Genomic DNA, 19,901 nt, shown 5'->3' with positions numbered 1-19,901 from the left:
TGCTGGTTGACGTAGAAAAAACATGTTCGCTTGACCGCTCTGTGTTAAAAACAAAGAAACACCGGCTGTGTTTTGGATGCTAAAGACAGCTGCAATACACCGCTTTCCACCGACAGCATTCTTCTTCATAGTCTCCATTATTAATTGAACAAATTGCTAAAGATTCTGCAACACCGATGTCCAGAATACTGTTTAATTGCGCGATGAAAAGAGACGACTTTTAGCCGCAAATGGTGCTGCGCTAATATTTCCTGACAGTCCGTGACGTCACGCGCACGCTTCATCATTCCGTGACGGGTCGGGAACCTTTTTTGGCTGAGAGGAGCCATACAAGCCAAATACTCTAGCCTTTAAATAGACCCCCTTCTTAGACCAGTTGATCTGCCGTTTCTCTTCTTTTTCTCCTCGGCTGCCCTCTGTCGCGGGTGGGACAGAGGTCCGGTGTCCATGGATGAAGTACTGGCTGTCCAGAGTCGGGACCCAGGATGGACCACTCGCCTGTGCATCGGTTGGGGACATTTCAGCGCCGCTGATCCGCCTCCGCTTGAGATGGTTTCCTGCTGGCCCCACTATGGACGGGACTGTCACAACTATATTGGATCCACTTCGGACTGGACTCTCACCGGTATGTTGGATCCACTATGGACTTGACTTTCACAATATCATGTTAGACCCCGCTCGACATCCATTGCTTTCAGTCTCCCCTGCGGTCCTTTCTAAGGTTTCTCATAGTCATCATTGTCACTATCACCGACATCCTACCGGGGTGAGTTTTTCCTTGGCCTTATGTGGGCTATGTACCGAGGATGTCGTTGTGGTTTGTGCAGCCCTTTGAGACACTCGTGATTTAGGGCTATATAAATAAACATTGATTGATGGATTGATTGAGATATTTTAAAAAGTATTTCCATGAGAGCCATATAATATTTTTTTCAAGACTGAATATAACTAAATGCGTGCATTTTTAAGTAAGACCAACATTTTTAGAGGATACCAAGTATCTCATTGTTATTCTGAAGCTAACCAACAATAAATAGAATACTTCCTACCATTAATGCGACTTCTTGAACAGGTGCGGTAGAAACCGGATGGCTGGATTAAAATGCATGAGAATGTTTTACATTTTGAACTTTATTTTTGACACTGTGATTACCAGCGGAATTATTAATGACTTACCGTGTTAAGCAATGTCATCTAAGTTTTATGCAGTCATCAAAAGAGCCACATCTGGCTCTTGAGTCATAGGTTCAAAACCCCTGCCCTAGGGCAACAATGTCAATATATGTTTGATGAAACGTGATTATGTGCATGAGTGTATGTATATGTACTTGTATATGTACAGTATGTATATGTGTATGTTTGTTCAGTGAATGTATATATGTGCATGAGTGTAGGTATATGTACTTCAATCAATCAATCAATGTTTATGGTATAGCTCAGTTGGTAGATCAGCCGTGCCAGCAACTTAAGGGTTGCATGTTCGATCCCCGCTTCCGCCATCCTAGTCACTGCTGTTGTGTCCTTGGGCAAGACACTTTACCCACTTGCTCCCAGTGCCACCCACACTGGTTTAAATGTAAAAATTAGATATTGGGTTTCACTATGTAAAGCGCTTTGAGTCACTAGAGAAAAAGCGCTATATAAATATAATTCACTTCAATTCACACTTCACTTATTTATATAGCCCTAAATCACAAATGTCTCAAAGGACTGTACGAACCACTACGACTACGACATCCTCGGAAGAACCCACAAAAGGGCAAGGAAAACTCACACCCAGTGGGCAGGGAGAATTCACATCCAGTGGCACGCCAGTGACAATGCTGACTATGAGAAACCTTGGAGAGGACCTCAAATGTTGCAACCCCCCCCTCTAGGGGACCGAAAGCAATGGATGTCGAGCGGGTCCAACATGATACTGTGAAAGTTCAATCCATAGTGGCTCCAACACAGCCACAAGAGTTCAGTTCAAAGCGGATCCAAGACAGCAGCGAGAGTCCCGTCCACAGGTAACCATCCCAAGCGGAGTCGGAACAGCATCGTAGAGATGTCCCCAACCGATACACAGGCGAGCGGTCCATCCTGGGTCTCGACTTTGGACAGCCAGTACTTCATCCATGGTCATCGGACCGGACCACCTCCACAAGGGAGGGGGGGGACATAGGAGAAAAAACAAAACAAGCGGCAGATCAACTGGTCTAAAAAGGAGGTCTATTTAAAGGCTAGCGTATACAAATGAGTTTTAAGGTGAGACTTAAATTCTTCTACTGAGGTAGCATCTCGAACTGTTACCGGGAGGGCATTCCAGAGTACTGGAGCCCGAACGGAAAACAATCTATAGCCCGCAGACTTTTTTGGGGCTTTATGAATCACTAATAAGCCGGAGTCTTTTGAACGCAGATTTCTTGCCGGGACATATGGTACAATACAATCGGCAAGATAGGATGGTGCTAGACCGTGTAGTATTTTATACGTAAGTAGTAAAACCTTAAAGTCACATCTTAAGTGCACAGGAAGCCAGTGCAGGTGAGCCAGTACAGGCGTAATGTGATCAAACTTTCTTGTTCTTGTCAAAAGTCTAGCAGCCGCATTTTGTACCAACTGTAATCTTTTAATGCTAGACATGGGTAGACCCGAAAATAATACGTTACAGTAGTCGAGACGAGACGTAACAAACGCATGGATAATGATCTCGAAGTCTTTAGTGGACAAAATGGAGCGAATTTCAGCGATATTACGGAGATGAAAGAAGGCCGTTTTAGTAACGCTTTTAATATGTGACTCAAAGGAGAGAGTTGAGTCGAAGATAATACCCAGATTTTTTACCGAGTCACCTCGTTTTATTATTTGGTTGTCAAATGTTAAAGTTGTATTATTAAATAGAGGTCGGTGTCTAGCAGGACCGATAATCAGAATTTCCGTTTTTTTGGCATTAAGTTGCAAAAAATTAGCGGACATCCATTGACACGCTTCCAACTGACTACAGTCCGGCGTGTTGGTGAGCTTTAGGGGCATGTACTTGTGTATGTACAGTATGTATATTTGTATGTTAGTTCAGTGAATGTATATTTACAGTGTGTGTATATGTATGTTTGTACAGTGAATATATAATGTAATCACTTATTTGCTTTAAATATAATTGCCTGGAGAAGGGAGATGTTTGAGTAAACAGATGCACGGACACAACTTTGTTCTGCTCATGTCTGTAACGACTGCCAGGAATCAATACAATACCAAACATGTACAAGTACGCATTATGGCAACAAATATTCATAAAATGCACTCCAGTATTGTTATATACTATATTGCCAACAACATTTGGCCACCTGCCTGGAAGTGCCATCCCATTCCTAAGTCATAGGGTTCAATATGATGCCGGTCCACCTTTTGCAGCTATTGCAGCTTCAACTCTTCTGGGAAGGCTGTCCACAAGTTTTTGAGTGTGTTTATAGGAATTTTCTTCCATTGGTGAGGTCACACACTGATGTTGGTCGAGGAGGCCTGGCTCTCAGTCTCCGTTCTAATCCATCCCAAAGGTGTTCTATCCCGGTTCAGGTCAGGACTCTGTGCAGGCCAGTCAACTTCATCCACACCAGACTCTGCCGTCCATGTCTTTATGGACCTTGTTTTGTGCAGTCATGTTGGAAGAGGAAGGGGCCCGCTCCAAACGGTTCTCACAAGGTTGGGAGCATGGAGTTGTCAAAAATCTTTTGGTATTCTGGAGCATTCAAAGGTCCTTTTACTGGAACCCATGTGGTGATATCTTTAACACACTGATTTCGTTTTTTTGATGCAGATCAAAAGTCCGTAATATCATCGCTTACGTGCGGTGATTTCTCCAGATTCTCTGAACTTTTTGATGTCTTTAGGTACCGTGGATGGTAAAATCCCTAAATTCCTTGCAATAGCTCGTTGAGAAATGTTGTTCTAAAACTGTTCGACAATTTGCTTGCAAATTGGTGACCCTCGCCCCATCCTTGTTTGTGAATTACTTAGCATTTCATGGAAGCTGCTTTTATACCCAATCATGGCACCCACCTGTTCCCAATTAGCCTGCACACCTGTGGGATGTTCCATATAAGTGTTTGATGAGCATTCCTCAACTTTATCAGTATTTATTGCCACCTTTCCCAACTTCTTTGTCCCGTGTTGCTGGCATTAAATTCTAAAGTTAATGATTATTTGCAGAAAAATGTTTATCAGTTCGAACATCAAATATGTTGTCTTTGTAGCATATTCAACTGAAAATGGGTTGAAAATGATTTGCATATAACACAATTTCCCAACTCATATGGAAACGGGGTTTGTACATCCTGTCTCTTCACGGATATTTAGGCTGTAATTTATGATATAAGTGTCAGTCAGGCCGAAGTTAATGGATGGACGGCATGTTGCCGCACGGCTTGGTAATGACTGGCGTTATAAGTCATTAAAGATTTTTGTATAATTGACGCAGCATATGCTGGGACACCTGCTTTAGAGACTCTGTGGTGTTAAAAAGGCCTCGGTTCTGACTCCATTCGCTGTTTGAATAAGGCATGGAGAGCACTTACAGTACTTAGCAGTGCATCAGTGTGTTATCTGCATCATTACGGGAAGTGATCGATTCACACTTGCCTATGAAGTTTGGCGTTCGACATAATGAGTCGATCAATTTACACCTACTGTACCTTTTCGCCTTCTTTGTTCCCGTGCAGCGTCGTTTATCACCGTGAATGATTTAGGTGTGCAATAAACCGTGTGTCATTGTGTGCTTAATTAATGGCAATGTCAATGATCTCAACTTCAACATGTCTACAGCTCTGGAGTAAACACTGCAGGAAAAATCATACCATCTGGAAGCCCCGAGATTTAATGCTGGTTTTCGATAAAGGTCAGGATAAAAACAACAAGGAAGCAAGTGGTTGCAAAGTCAAATCGTTTGCCTTCCGTTTCAGGGCATTCTCAATGTGATGAAGTACATGGCGCCGAGTAGCAATTCTGAAGACAAGGTGCACTACACGGTCTAGCTCCAGCCTATCTTGCCGATTGTATTGTACCGTATGTCCCGGCAAGAAATCTGCGTTCAAAAGACTCCGGCTTATTAGTGATTCCTAGAGCTCAAAAAAAGTCTGCGGGCTATAGAGCGTTTTCCGTTCGGGCTCCAGTACTCTGGAATGCCCTCCCGGTAACAGTTCGAGATGCTACCTCAGTAGAAGCATTTAAGTCTCATCTTAAAACTCATCTGTGTACTCTAGCCTTTAAATAGACCTCCTTTTTAGACCAGTTGATCTGCCGCTTCTTTTCTTTCTCCTATGTCCCCCCCCTCCCTTGTGGAGGGGGTCCGGTCCGATGACCACGGATGAAGTACTGACTGTCCAGAGTCGAGACCCAGGATGGACCGCTCGTCGGGACCCAGGATGGACCGCTCGCCTGTATCGGTTGGGGACATCTCTACGCTGCTGATCCGCTTGAGATGGTTTCCTGTGGACGGGACTTTCACTGCTGTCTTGGAGCCACTATGGATTGAACTTTCACAGTATCATGTTAGACCCGCTCGACATCCATTGCTTTCGGTCCCCTAGAGGGGGGGGGGTTGCCCACATCTGAGGTCCTCTCCAAGGTTTCTCATAGTCAGCATTGTCGCTGGCGTCCCACTGAATGTGAATTCTCCCTGCCCACTGGGTGTGAGTTTTCCTTGCCCTTTTGTGGGTTCTTCCGAGGATGTTGTAGTCGTAATGATTTGTGCAGTCCTTTGAGACATTTGTGATTTGGGGCTATATAAATAAACATTGATTGATTGATTGATTGATTGATTGATTGACTTACAGCGCAACAGAATTAATTGTTAATAATAAAATGGGTATGTGCCGGGGTCGGCAACCTAAAATGTTGAAAGAGCCATACTGGACCAAGAATACAGAAACAAATCTGTCTGGAGCTGCAAGTAAATAAAAGCCATATTACATACATATAGAGTGTCATGAGATATAAATTGAATTAAGAGGACTTAATGACCGGGGCAAAAAAGTATTTAGTCAGCCACCAGGTGCAATTATTTTACAGCAATCAACACACCTGTCCTTCATGAGCGGTCTGCCTTCTTAAGCCTGGACAACCTGCCATCGCTCTACCTGTGTAAGCGTCCCGTGTATGGATTCCATCCCGCGTACTCGCTTTTCCCCTGCGACTTCCGTGTTTCCGATGTGTCTGATGTTCCTGTTGTCTTCCTGCAGCGCTCCCCGTGTTTTCCTGTTGTTCCCCTTGCCTCCCGGACTGCCCTTTTGGATTCTCGACCTCCCGCTTGGACTCGTTCCTCTCGACGCCTCTCGTTCGCCCTGGATCCTCTGCCTGCCCCACGGACTTCCGTGTTCTTTCGTCTCTTCACAACATTTGGTAACACACACCTCAGCTAAATACTTCGCATAGTCTGTCACCCATTCCCTTTTGGATCTAGTTCACAGTCCATTTCCTTTGTTTATTTTCTATTGTTTTATTATATATATACAGTGGGGCAAAGAAGTATTTAGTCAGCCACCGATTGTGCAAGTTCTCCCACTTAAAATGATGACAGAGGTCTGTAATTTTCATCATAGGTACACTTCAACTGTGAGAGACAGAATGTGAAGAAAAAAATCCGGGAATTCACATTTTCGGAATTTTAAAGAATTTATTTGTAAATTATGGTAGAAAATAAGTAATTGGTCAACCATCCAAAGCTCTCACTGATGGAAGGAGGTTTTGGCTCAAAATCTCACGATACATGGCCCCATTCATTCTTTCCTTAACACGGATCAATCGTCCTGTCCCCTTAGCAGAAAAACAGCCCCAAAGCATGATGTTTCCACCCCCATGCTTCACAGTAGGTATGGTGTTCCTGGGATGCAACTCAGTATTCTTCTTCTTCCAAACACGACGAGTTGAGTTTATACCAAAATGTTATTAGGGATGCGCGGTTTGCGGTCTCATCCGCGGAGGTCGGGCGGTTGACATGACGAAAAAATAGATTTTAATTAGATTCGGGCGGGTGGCGGTTGAACCATCCGGAGACATTTGATATACATGGTTCTGGGATCGGTATACTTTGCCATTCAAAGAGCCATTTTAGACTTGTGTCATAAAGCGAAGAAGTCAATAGGAGACGCTATTATTCTCTTGAATGACTGCCGGCAGTCACCCAGATATTAAATATTTGTGCGTGCTATGAAGCCATTGGCTTTGTCGCCTTCTACATCACACACGATCTGCTTGTCAGTCCAGCATCATGTTGTGTGTGGCGTCCGCGGCAACACGCACACGACTGCAAGGCATACTGGGTGACACAGAGTACACTAATGGTTGAGATATAAACCAATTTTAAGACACTTAGTAATATGCGCCACGCTGTGAAGCCACACCAATTAAGAACGACAAACACATTTCGGGAGAACATCCTCACAGTAACACAACATAACGTAACACTTCCTGACTATTTTATACACCCACCCACCTTACAGACGCACGGGCGGGGGTGTAAAATATATTCAGGATGTATCATGAATACAAAGGATTATGGGTAATAGTTGTGTTGCGTTTATGTTGTGTTACGGTGAGGATGTTCTCCCGAAATGTGTTTGTCAATCTTGTATTGTGTGGCTTCATAGCGTGGCGCATATTAGTAAGTGTTAAAGTTGTTTATGTCACAACCATCAGTGTACTCTGTGTCACCCAGTATGCCTTTCAATCTCATACGTGTGATTGCGGAAGCGGCACACAACATGTTGCCGGACCAACAATTGGTACGTACATGTTGTTGAAGGTGTCAAAGGCAATGGCTTCACAGCACGCCCATATTCTTGTCATCAGGATGAACGCTATTGAATAGTCGCGAGAACGTTAGCGGCTCCAATTGACTACATTACTCTGTGAAACAGTTTTAAATAGCTATGTGAGTGATAAAGGTTGGCCAACCTCTGATGTAATTCAGCGGGCGATAAAATGTTGGTTCGGGTGGACGGCGGGTGGATGACGATTTTGGTGACGCGGATGCGGATGATATAATTGCCCATCCGCGCATCTCTAGTAGGTATGGTGTTCTTGGGATGCAACTCAGTATTCTTCTTCCTCCAAATACGACGAGTTGAGTTTACACCAAAAAGTTCTTTTTTGGTTTCATCTGACCACATGACATTCTCCTTTTTAGACCAGTTGATCTGCCGCTTCTTTTCTTTCTCCTATGTCCCCCCCTCCCTTGTGGAGGGGGTCCGGTCCGATGACCATGGATGAAGTACTGGCTGTCAAGAGTCGAGACCCAGGATGGACCGCTCGCCTGTGTATCGGTTGGGGACATCTCTACACTGCTGATCCGCCTCCGCTTGAGATGGTTTCCTGTTGACGGGACTCTCGCTGCTGTCTTGGATCCGCTTTGGACTGAACTCTCGCGGCTGTGTTGGAGCCACTATGGATTGAACTTTCACAGTATCATGTTGGAGCCGCTCGACATCCATTGCTTTCGGTCCCCTAGAGGGAGGGGGGGGGGGTTGCCCACATCTGAGGTCCTCTCCAAGGTTTCTCATAGTCAGCATTGTCACTGGCGTCCCACTGGATGTGAATTCTCCCTGCCCACTGGGTGTGAGTTTTCCTTGCCCTTTTGTGGGTTCTTCCGAGGATGTTGTAGTCGTAATGATTTGTGCAGTCCTTTGAGACATTTGTGATTTGGGGCTATATAAATAAACATTGATTGATTGATTGATTGATTCTCCCAATCCTCTGCTGTACCATCCATGTATCCATTTTGGATTAAATATAGTCTCTCGATTGGACACAGGTCTGTCCCAAAAAACCGAGGCTGGTGAAAATCATACGTAACTATGGTGACAAAACAAACAAGGAAGTGCAACCAGGAACTAAGGAAGTCCAAAACTAACAGGACATGATACAAAAAGACTCAAAAATCTAAACATAATATGATCCGGGCTGCGGATCATAACAGAAGAACGTATCATTTGTCGAGGGGCAACGAGAGCTGTGGCCGTGGTGAAATTCCTGCCCCGAATCCTAGCCATGTAGCATGAACATTGCCTGTGAGTGAGACAAACAACTCGATTCATGCGTCATTCCGTCTCTTGACTCCATCTTTCTTGACTGAGACGACAGTCGTGAAGGTGAATAGATTGCCGGAGCAAAGCCCTTTCACGGACTGTTTTTTACGACTTTGCCAGGGAGCGTTTATTACATTCACCTTTACTCCGGTGATTTAAGTGTGTTGGCTGTGCAAGCGTCTTACTCTTGCCCTCCGCGCCACCAAACACATTACCCCGGCTGAAATAGATGGTGGAGAACGCCTTTTACGTCTTGGGAAGTGTCACTTGTTTCAGCGCCTCGGATGAATATCTAACAAAACGTGCCGGGTATTTATCGAAACTGAAACTGAGATACATCTTTCGGGCCAGTCTCTTAACCACGTTGCACGGTATTGATTCGTTAAGGTCAATATTTTCATCCCCATTCACTGAATACATCCTAAAACCTCCACTCTCCAAAGTACAGGATGCATCATTTAGACATGGCAAAGGAATATAACTATGTTTCCATATGAGTTGGGAAATTGTGTTGGATGTAAATATAAACGGAATACAATAATTTGCAAATAATTTTCAACCCATATTCAGTTGAATATGCTACAAAGACAACATATTTGATGTTCAAACTGATAAACATTTTTCTTTTTGCAAAAAATCATTAACTTTAGATTTTGATGCCAGCATTACGTGACAAAGAAGTTGGGAAAGGTGGCAATAAATACTGATAAAGTTGAGGAATGCTCATCAAACACTTATTTGGAACATCCCACAGGTGTGCAGGCTAATTGGGAACAGGTGGGTGCCATGATTGGGTATAAAAACAGCTTCCCAAAAAATGCTCAGTCTTATACAAGAAAGGATGGGGCGAGGTACACCCCTTTGTCCACAACTGCGTGAGCAAATAGTCAAACAGTTTAAGAACAACGTTTGTCAAAGTGCAATTGCAAGAAATTTTGGCATTTCAACATCTACGGCCCATAATATCATCAGACGGTTCAGAGAATCTGGAGAAATCACTCCTCGTAAACGGCATGGCCGGAAACCAACATTGAATGACCGTGACCTTTGATCCCTCAGACGGCACTGTATCAAAAACCGACATCAATCTCTAAAAGATATCACCACATGGGCTCATTAACACTTCAGAAAACCACTGTCAGTAAATACAATTTGTCGCTACATCTGTAAGTGCAAGTTGAAGCTCTACTATGCAAAGCGAAAGCCATTTATCAACAACATCCAGAAACGCCGCCGGCTTCTCTGGGTCCGAGATCAACTAAGATGGACTAATACAAAGTGGAAAAGTGTTCTGTGGTCTGACGAGTCCACATTTCAAATTTTTGGGGGGAATATTCGACATCGTGTCATCCTGACCACAGGGGAAGCTAACCATCCAGACTGTTATCGACGCAAAGTTCAAAAGTCAGCATCGGTGATGTTATGGGGGTGCATTAGTGCCCCAGGCATGGGTAACTTACACATCTATGAAGGCACCATTAATGCTGACAGGTACATATAGGTTTTGGAACAACATACGCTGCCATCTAAGCGCCGTCTTTTTCATGGACGCCCCTGCTTATTTCAGCAAGACAATGCCAAGCCACATTCAACAGCGTGGCTTTGTAAAAAAAGAGTGCGGGTACTTTCCTGGCCCGCCTGCAGACCAGACCTGTCTCCCATCGAAAATGTGTGGCGCATTATGAAGCGTAAAATATGACAGCGGACTGTTGAACGACTGAAGCTCTACATAAAACAAGAATGGGAAATAATTCCACTTTCAAAGCTTCAACAATTAGTTTCCTCAGTTCCCAAACGTTTATTGAGTGTTGTTAAAAGAAAAGGTGATGTAACACAGTGGTGAACATGCCCTTTCCCAACTACTTTGGCACGTGTTGCAGCCATGAATTTCTAAGTTAATTATTATTTGCAAAAAAAATATCAAATATGTTGTCTTTGTAGCATATTTGATATTTTTTTGCAAAAAAATATCAAATATGTTGTCTTTGTAGCGGGCTTCACGGTGGCAGAGGGGTTAGTGCGTCTGCCTCACAATACGAAGGTCCTGCAGTCCTGGGTTCAAATCCAGGCTCGGGATCTTTCTGTGTGGAGTTTGCATGTTCTCCCCGTGAATGCGTGGGTTCCCTCCGGGTACTCCGGCTTCCTCCCACTTCCAAAGACATGCACCTGGGGATAGGTTGATTGGCAACACTAAATTGGCCCTAGTGTGTGAATGTTGTCTGTCTATCTGTGTTGGCCCTGCGATGAGGTGGCGACTTGTCCAGGGTGTACCCCGCCTTCCGCCCGATTGTAGCTGAGATAGGCGCCAGCGCCCCCCGCGACCCCGAAAGGGAATAAGCGGTAGAAAATGGATGTATGGATGGATGTCTTTGTAGCATATTCAACTGAATATGGGTTGAAAAGGATTTGCAAATCATTGTATGTAACACAATTTCCCAACTCATATGGAAACGGGGTTTGTACTTTCATCAAGTTAGCAAGACTGAAGGGACACCACAACTATGTTGGGCGGTCGACACAAACCAGCATGGCAGCCAATATAAAGAAATTGGCTGTAAATGTCATCGATGATGTACAAAACGGATTACAGTAATCTGTTTCACAGCTGCTGGGGGTGTTGAATGTCTTCTGTTTGTCCCTCGCCTCTCGCCATCTATTTTTTTTTCCGTAAGGAATTTCGAGAAAACAGTTACATTTCGTGTGCAAGGCCTGATTTGTACACAAATCAAAAATCATTCTTCATGTAAGCATTCTCAACATGACAATGTGTTGCTGAGGAAACAATATGCCCTTCATATGGATCATGTTTACAGGGTTTGTGGTGGCTCAACAGCGCGGACGATATACCGGGAGACGGTGAAGAGCAGCTGTCATTAATCAGTTTCAACAAAGAACGTAGTTTGTGTATTGTCAAGTGTGGTGGTTGGCATAGAAACCCTCTGAAGAGCGAACGCACAACAAATTACGTCTACACCGGCTCACCTGTGCACTTAAGATGTGACTTTAAGGTTTGACTACTTACGTATAAAATACTAAACGGTCTAACTCCATCCTATATTGCTGATTGTATTGTACCGTATGTCCCGGGAAGGAATCTGCGTTCTAAGAACTCTGGCTTATTAGTGATTCCCAGAGCCCAAAACAAGTCTGCGGGCAATAGAGCGTTTTATATTCGGGCTCCAGTACACTGGAATGCCCTCCCAGTAACAGTTCGAGATGCTACCTCAGTAGAAGCATTTAAGTCTCATCTTAAAACTCATTTGCCTTTAAATAGACCACCTTTTAGATCAGTTGATCTACCGTCTCTTTTCTGCTCTGCCCAAACTCTCCTGTGTGGAGAGGTTATTAGGTGACCACAGATCAATCAATCAATCAATGTTTATTTATATAGCCCCAAATCACAAATGTCTCAAAGGACTGCACAAACCATTACGACTACAACATCCTCGGAAGAACCCACAAAAGGGCAAGGAAAACTCACACCCAGTGGGCAGGGAGAATTCACATCCAGTGGGACGCCAGTGACAATGCTGACTATGAGAAACCTTGGAGAGGACCTCAGATGTGGGCAACCCCCCCCCTCTAGGGGACCGAAAGCAATGGATGTCGAGCGGGTCCAACATGATATTGTGAAAGTTCAATCCATAGTGGCTCCAACACAGCCGCGAGAGTTCAGTTCAAAGCGGATCCAAGACAGCAGCGAGAGTCCCGTCCACAGGAGACCATCTCAAGCGGAGGCGGATCAGCAGCGTAGAGATGTCCCCAATCGATACAGGCGAGCGGTCCATCCTGGGTCTCGACTCTGGACAGCCAGTACTTCATCCACTGTCATCGGACCGGACCCCCTCCACAAGGGAGGGGGGAACATAGGAGAAAGAAAAGAAGCGGCAGATCAAATGGTCTAAAAAGTAGGTCTATTTAAAGGCTAGAGTATACAGATGAGTTTTAAGGTGAGACTTAAATGCTTCTACTGAGGTAGCATCTCGGACTGTTACCGGGAGGGCATTCCAGAGTACTGGAGCCCGAACGGAAAACGCTCTATAGCCCGCAGACTTTTTTTGGGCTCTAGGAATCACTAATAAGCCGGAGTCTTTTGAACGCAGATTTCTTGCCGGGACATATGGTACAATACAATCGGCAAGATAGGATAGAGCTAGACCGTGTAGTATTTTATACGTAAGTAGTAAAACCTTAAAGTCACATCTTAAGTGCACAGGAAGCCAGTGCAGGTGAGCCAGTACAGGCGTAATGTGATCAAACTTTCTTGTTCTTGTCAAAAGTCTAGCAGCCGCATTTTGTACCAACTGTAATCTTTTAATGCTAGACATGGGGAGACCCGAAAATAATACGTTACAGTAATCGAGACGAGACGTAACAAACGCATGGATAATGATCTCGGCGTCTTTAGTGGATGAAGCGCTTTAGTTAGATGAAGCGCTAGCTGTTCAAAGTCGGGACCACGGGTGGACCACTGATCTGTGCATCAGTTGGGGACGTCTCTGCGCTGCTGACCTGTTTTCACTCATGATGATCCCCTGCTGGCCCCAATAATGGACTAGACCAGGCCTGACTCAGGGGCCAAATTTAGAGAAAAAAAGGTGTCTGGGGGCCGTTATATATCTATTTTCAGGAAAACTAATACAAAACCTCACAATAAAGTCCGATTGAATGCTAAAAATGTTATGACAGACTGCCTTGAAAACAAAATGGAGTTTTATTTTTTCCTACGAACGATAAATTCCTGAATATTGAGAGCATATGAGCACCACAGCCCCTCTCAATCGACATATTTTACAATTAAGTGAAACGCAACACACACAGCGAAATATGAACGTGAGGGGTAAAGAAACAAAAAACATTTACAATCTGATATATCTGATATATCACTAAGCTTTAGAACTTTCTTGTAAAATTCTCCTTCCACGTCTGTCCCTGACACCCACCTTTCCGGCTGGCCGCTCCGGAAACACTCTGTGGAAACGCTCCCTACCCACACTGCTTGGTGCCTCGTCTGAGCTGTTGTGACGTATATTACCATAGTCTCTAGTAGGGTTGTACGGTATACGGGTATTTGTATAGTACCGCAATACTCATGAATCATATTCGAAAAGTACCAGTCCGCCACACCCTAAGATTTTTTTTTGTTAAAATAAAGCCCATCCATCCATCCATCATCTTCCGCTTATCCGAGGTCGGGTCGCGGGGGTAACAGCCTAAGCAGGGAAACCCAGACTTCCCTCTCCCCAGCCACTTCGTCTAGCTCTTCCCGGGGGATTCCGAGGCGTTCCCAGGCCAGCCGGGAGACATAGTCTTCCCCGAGGGAGGCGTTTGGGTGGCAGAACCACCTCATCTGGCTCCTCTCGTTGTGGAGGAGAAGCGGCTTTACTTTGAGTTCCTCCCGGATGGCAGAGGTTCTCACCCTATCTCTAAGGGAGAGCCCCGCCAAACTCATTTCGGCCGCTTGTACCCGTGATCTTATCCTTTCGGTCATGACCCAAAGCTCATGACCATAGGTGAGGATGGGAACGTAGATCGACCGGTAAATTGAGAGCTTTGCCTTCCGGCTCAGCTCCTTCTTCACCTCAACGGATCGGTACAACGTCCGCATTACTGAAGACGCCGCACCGATCCGCCTGTCGATCTCACGATCCACTCTTCCCTCAGTCGTGAACAAGACTCCTAGCTACTTGAACTCCTCCACTTGGGGCAGGGTCTCCTCCCCAACCCGGAGATGGCACTCCACCCTTTTCCGGGCGAGAACCATGGACTCGGACTTGGAGGTGCTGATTCTCATTCCGGTCGCTTCACACTCTGCTGCGAACCGATCCAGCGAGAGCTGAAGATCCCGGTCAGATGAAGCCATCAGGACCACATCATCTGCAAAAAGCAGAGACCTAATCCTGCGGTCACCAAACCGGAACCCCTCAACGCCTTGACTGCGCCTAGAAATTCTGTCCATAAAAGTTATGAACAGAATCGGTGACAAAGGACAGCCTTGGCGGAGTCCAACCCTCACTGGAAAATAAAATAAAGCCAATAATGCAATTTTTTCTGGTCTCCTTTATTAGGAAAAATATCGAAAAGTACCGAAAAGTATCAAAATAATATTTGCATCAGGACAACACTAGTAGTCACTAAAATATCATGCAAAAGCGCAGATTCCAACCATTGAAATACTTTGTATAGTCCAAGATCTATGGCAGTTTGTAAATATCAATGCACATCAAAATGGCAGCTACACTTTCCATCTTAGAGGTCTAAAAAAAATAATTGGGAATGTCGCATGTAGCCCCCGGGCCTTAATTTGCCCAGGTTTGGACTAGACTCTCACACTAATAACTAGATCCACTCGACATCCGTTGCAACGGTCGTTCGGCGGGGCCTGGGTTTGGTCCCCACATCTGCGGTCCCCTCCAAGGTTTCTCACTGTATCCCATTGGGTTGAGTTCTGTCTGGCCCTGACGTGGGATCTGAGCCGAGAATGTCGTTGTGGCTTGTGCAGCCCTTTGAGACACTTCTGATTAGGGGCTATATGAATAAACTTTGATTGACTTTGATTGTAATCTTCCACTTCTTCCAATCGTGCTGAAGGAGAGAAAGTGAACCAAGTTTTAAGGGACAGCCAAATGCTGACAGCATTGGCAGCTATTACATATCGATAAGCTTCTTCTTTTTCACTATCTTCTTGTTATGGGACATTCACCCTCTGCTGTTGCTGTTGTAAAGTTCCAACTTATATTTCGCTATGGAAGCGCTAAAAACTACCGGTGTAGTGGGTTTATATTATTCATGCACTGAACTTTAGTTATTAGACAGTTCCGGTTGGACGGTTTTTCACGATATTGCACTAGCTAGCCACGGATGAGGAGATGCTGCTCTGTTACTGATTGAAATAAAGTCTGAATGTCGTTAAAACAGTTCGCGCCATCTTTTCACACTTCTTCCACTCCCGTCCTTGCACGCTACACCGCAACAAAAAAGATGACGGGGTGAAGACGCCGTCGAAAGTGAGCCACGTAAATAAGACCGCCCACAAAATGGTACATCCTGAAGATGATCTGTAAAACATCATCTATGAAACATTTTGACCGAAAAACCACCATTACATGTTATGTAGACCACAAGGAAGTGTTTTTCAATTTAGAAAATAATCATAAAATGACCCCTTTAATGCGCCTTAGAAGCCGGTGCACCTTTTGTATTAAAGTAGACCTGAATAGACCCGCTCGTCGGCAATGTGCTTTATAATATTTTACATATTTTAGATTTTCTTTGATCATGGACCAGGGCAACAAAAACATGATCAAAGTAATAAATGACACCCGCCTCCTGGTGGTAGAGGGCGCTAGTGATCCTTCTTGCGACTACTCGGCTGCAGAAGAAGTGACAACAAGCAACGAGAGTGAGCAGCGACCGTTTATTTTTTTCCTCTCACTTTTAACATGGAGGATTACATATCTAAAATAAAACCGTGTTCTAAACTGGACTTTAAATCCAAGCAGGAGGTAATGAAGGAAGATCTCCATCGAGACAGAGAGACTTTTAAAACTGAAGAAAGATCAGGAAGACTTCTATAAACGAGTTATCGATGCTTTTGATCAGAAGGAGCTGCGCATGGACTTCATTTATAAGTAAAGGTAAGACCATAATAAGGGCTTCACGGTGGCAGAAGGGTTAGTGCGTCTGCCTCACAATACAAAGGTCCCGCAGTCCTGGGTTCAAATCCAGGCTCGGGATCTTTCTGTGTGGAGTTTGCATGTTCTCCCCGTGAATGCGTGGGTTCCCTCCGGTACTCCGGCTTCCTCCCACTTCCAAAGACATGCACCTGGGGATAGGTTGATTGGCAACACTAAATTGTCCCTAGTGTGTGAATGTGAGTGTGAATGTTGTCCGTCTATCCGTGTTGGCCCTGCGATGAGGTGGCGACTTGTCCAGGGTGTACCCCGCCTTCCGCCCGATTGTAGCTGAGATAGGCGCCAGCGCCCCCCGCGACCCCGAAAGGGAATAAGCGGTAGAAAATGGATGGATGGATGGAAGACCATAATAATGTTTTTTTTTATTAAATGTGCTTTTCATGATGGTATCCTTACATCAGACTCAAATGTATAAGCGCAGGCCTAAATTTACCGCATCCATCCATCCATCCATCCATCATCTTCCGCTTATCCGAGGTCGGGTCGCGGGGGCAGCAGCCTAAGCAGGGAAGCCCAGACTTCCCTATCTCCAGCCACTTCGTCTAGCTCTTCCCGGGGGATCCCGAGGCGTTCCCAGGCCAGCCGGGAGACATAGTCTTCCCAACGTGTCCTGGGTCTTCCCCGTGGCCTCCTACCAGCTGGACGTGCCCTAAACACATCCCTAGGGAGTCGTTCGGGTGGCATCCTGACCAGATGCCCGAACCACCTCATCTGGCTCCTCTCGATGTGGAGGAGCAGCGGCTTTACGTTGAGCTCCTCCCGGATGGCAGAGCTTCTCACCCTATCTCTAAGGGAGAGCCCCGCCACACGGCGGAGGAAACTCATTTCGGCCGCTTGTACCCGTGATCTTATCCTTTCGGTCATGACCCAAAGCTCATGACCATAGGTGAGGATGGGAACGTAGATCGACCGGTAAATTGAGAGCTTTGCCTTCCGGCTCAGCTCCTTCTTCACCACAACGGATCGATACAACGTCCGCATTACTGAAGACGCCGCACCGATCCGCCTGTCGATCTCACGATCCACTCTTCCCTCACTCGTGAACAAGACTCCTAGGTACTTGAACTCCTTCACTTGGGGCAGGGTCTCCTCCCCAACCCGGAGATGGCACTCCACCTTTTTCCGGGCGAGAACCATGGACTCGGACTTGGAGGTGCTGATTCTCATTCCGGTCGCTTCACACTCGGCTGCTAACCGATCCAGTGAGAGCTGAAGATCCCGGCCAGATGAAGCCATCAGGACTACATCATCTGCAAAAAGCAGAGACCTAATCCCGTGGCCACCAAACCGGAACCCCTCAACGCCTTGGCTGCGCCTAGAAATTCTGTCCATAAAAGTTATGAACAGAATCGGTGACAAAGGACAGCCTTGGCGGAGTCCAACCCTCACTGGAAATGTGTCCGACTTACTGCCGGCAATGCGGACCAAGCTCTGGCACTGATCATACAGGGAGCGGACCGCCACAATAAGACATTCCGATACCCCATACTCTCTGAGCACTCCCCACAGGACTTCCCGAGGGACACGGTCGAATGCCTTCTCCAAGTCCACAAAGCACATGTAGACTGGTTGAGCAAACTCCCATGCACCCTCAAGAACCCTGCCGAGAGTATAGAGCTGGTCCACAGTTCCACGACCAGGACGAAAACCACACTGTTCCTCCTGAATCCGAGGTTCGACTATCCGGCGTAGCCTCCTCTCCAGTACACCTGAATAAACCTTACCGGGAAGGCTGAGGAGTGTGATCCCACGATAGTTGGAACACACCCTCCGGTCCTCCTTCTTAAAGAGAGGGACCACCACCCCGGTCTGCCAATCCAGAGGTACCGCCCCCGATGTCCACGCGATGCTGCAGAGTCTTGTCAACCAAGACAGCCCTACAGCATCCAGAGCCTTAAGGAACTCCGGGCGGATCTCATCCACCCCCGGGGCCTTTTTACCGCATGCTTTTGGTAAACGCCGGAATGAGAAGAGGTTTTAAATTAATTAGCGCAATGGCGGGAAGTCAAGGAAATACGGTAAATAAGTCCTATCTGTGTTGGCCCTGCGATGAGGTGGCGACTTGTCCAGGGTGTACCCCGCCTTCCGCCCGATTGTAGCTGAGATAGGCGCCAGCGCCCCCCGCGACCCTGAAAGGGAATAAGCGGTAGAAAATGGATGGATGGATGGAAGACCATAATAATGTTTTTTTTTATTAAATGTGCTTTTCATGATGGTATCCTTACATCACACTCAAATTTATAAGCGCAGGCCTAAATTTACCGCATGCCTTTGGTAAACGCCGGAGTGAGAAGAGGTTTTGAATTAATTAGCGCAATGGCTGGAAGTCAAGGAAATACGGTAAATAAGTCCTATCTGTGTTGGCCCTGCGATGAGGTGGCGACTTGTCCAGGATGTACCCCGCCTTCCGCCCGATTGTAGCTGAGATAGGCGCCAGCGCCCCCCGCGACCCCGAAAGGCAATAAGCGGTAGAAAATGGATGGATGGATGGAAGACCATAATAATGTTTTTTTTTATTAAATGTGCTTTTCATGATGGTATCCTTACATCAGACTCAAATTTATAAGCGCAGGCCTAAATTTACCGCATGCTTTTGGTAAACGCCGCAGTGAGAAGAGGTTTTAAATTAATTAGCGCAATGGCTGGAAGTCAAGGAAATACGGTAAATAAGTCCTATCTGTGTTGGCCCTGCGATGAGGTGGCGACTTGTCCAGGGTGTACCCCGCCTTCCGCCCGATTGTAGCTGAGATAGGCGCCAGCGCCCCCCGCGACTCCAAAAGGGAATAAGCGGTAGAAAATGGATGGATGGAAGTCCTACTTAGAGTCACTGTTGAGGGGGGGGGGATAGTATCTAACAGACACTGTACATATTCAGTTTTATGGCTGAGCGTCCATGTTGGTGTGGGGTGAGTTCCAGTGTGCAGCGACCATTGAGTTAGACCACAACGGCCGGTCAATGTCTTCGGGCAGAAGGCTGATCGTACGTCTCTGGATTGTCTTCTAACAAGTAGAGCGATGCACCATATCGTGCCTGATTATTCCTCCCACTCTGTCTCAGCAGGTGTGTCTGTGGATGTGTCAGCCACCTGCCGACCTTCCCCCAGGGATAGAAATAAAAGCAAAAAAGGCGAAAAAAAATTCCAGGAGA

Source organism: Nerophis ophidion, linkage group LG06, assembly GCF_033978795.1.
Source record: "Nerophis ophidion isolate RoL-2023_Sa linkage group LG06, RoL_Noph_v1.0, whole genome shotgun sequence".
Taxonomy (NCBI): Eukaryota; Metazoa; Chordata; class Actinopteri; order Syngnathiformes; family Syngnathidae; genus Nerophis; species Nerophis ophidion.
This window is presented reverse-complemented; position numbering follows the sequence as displayed.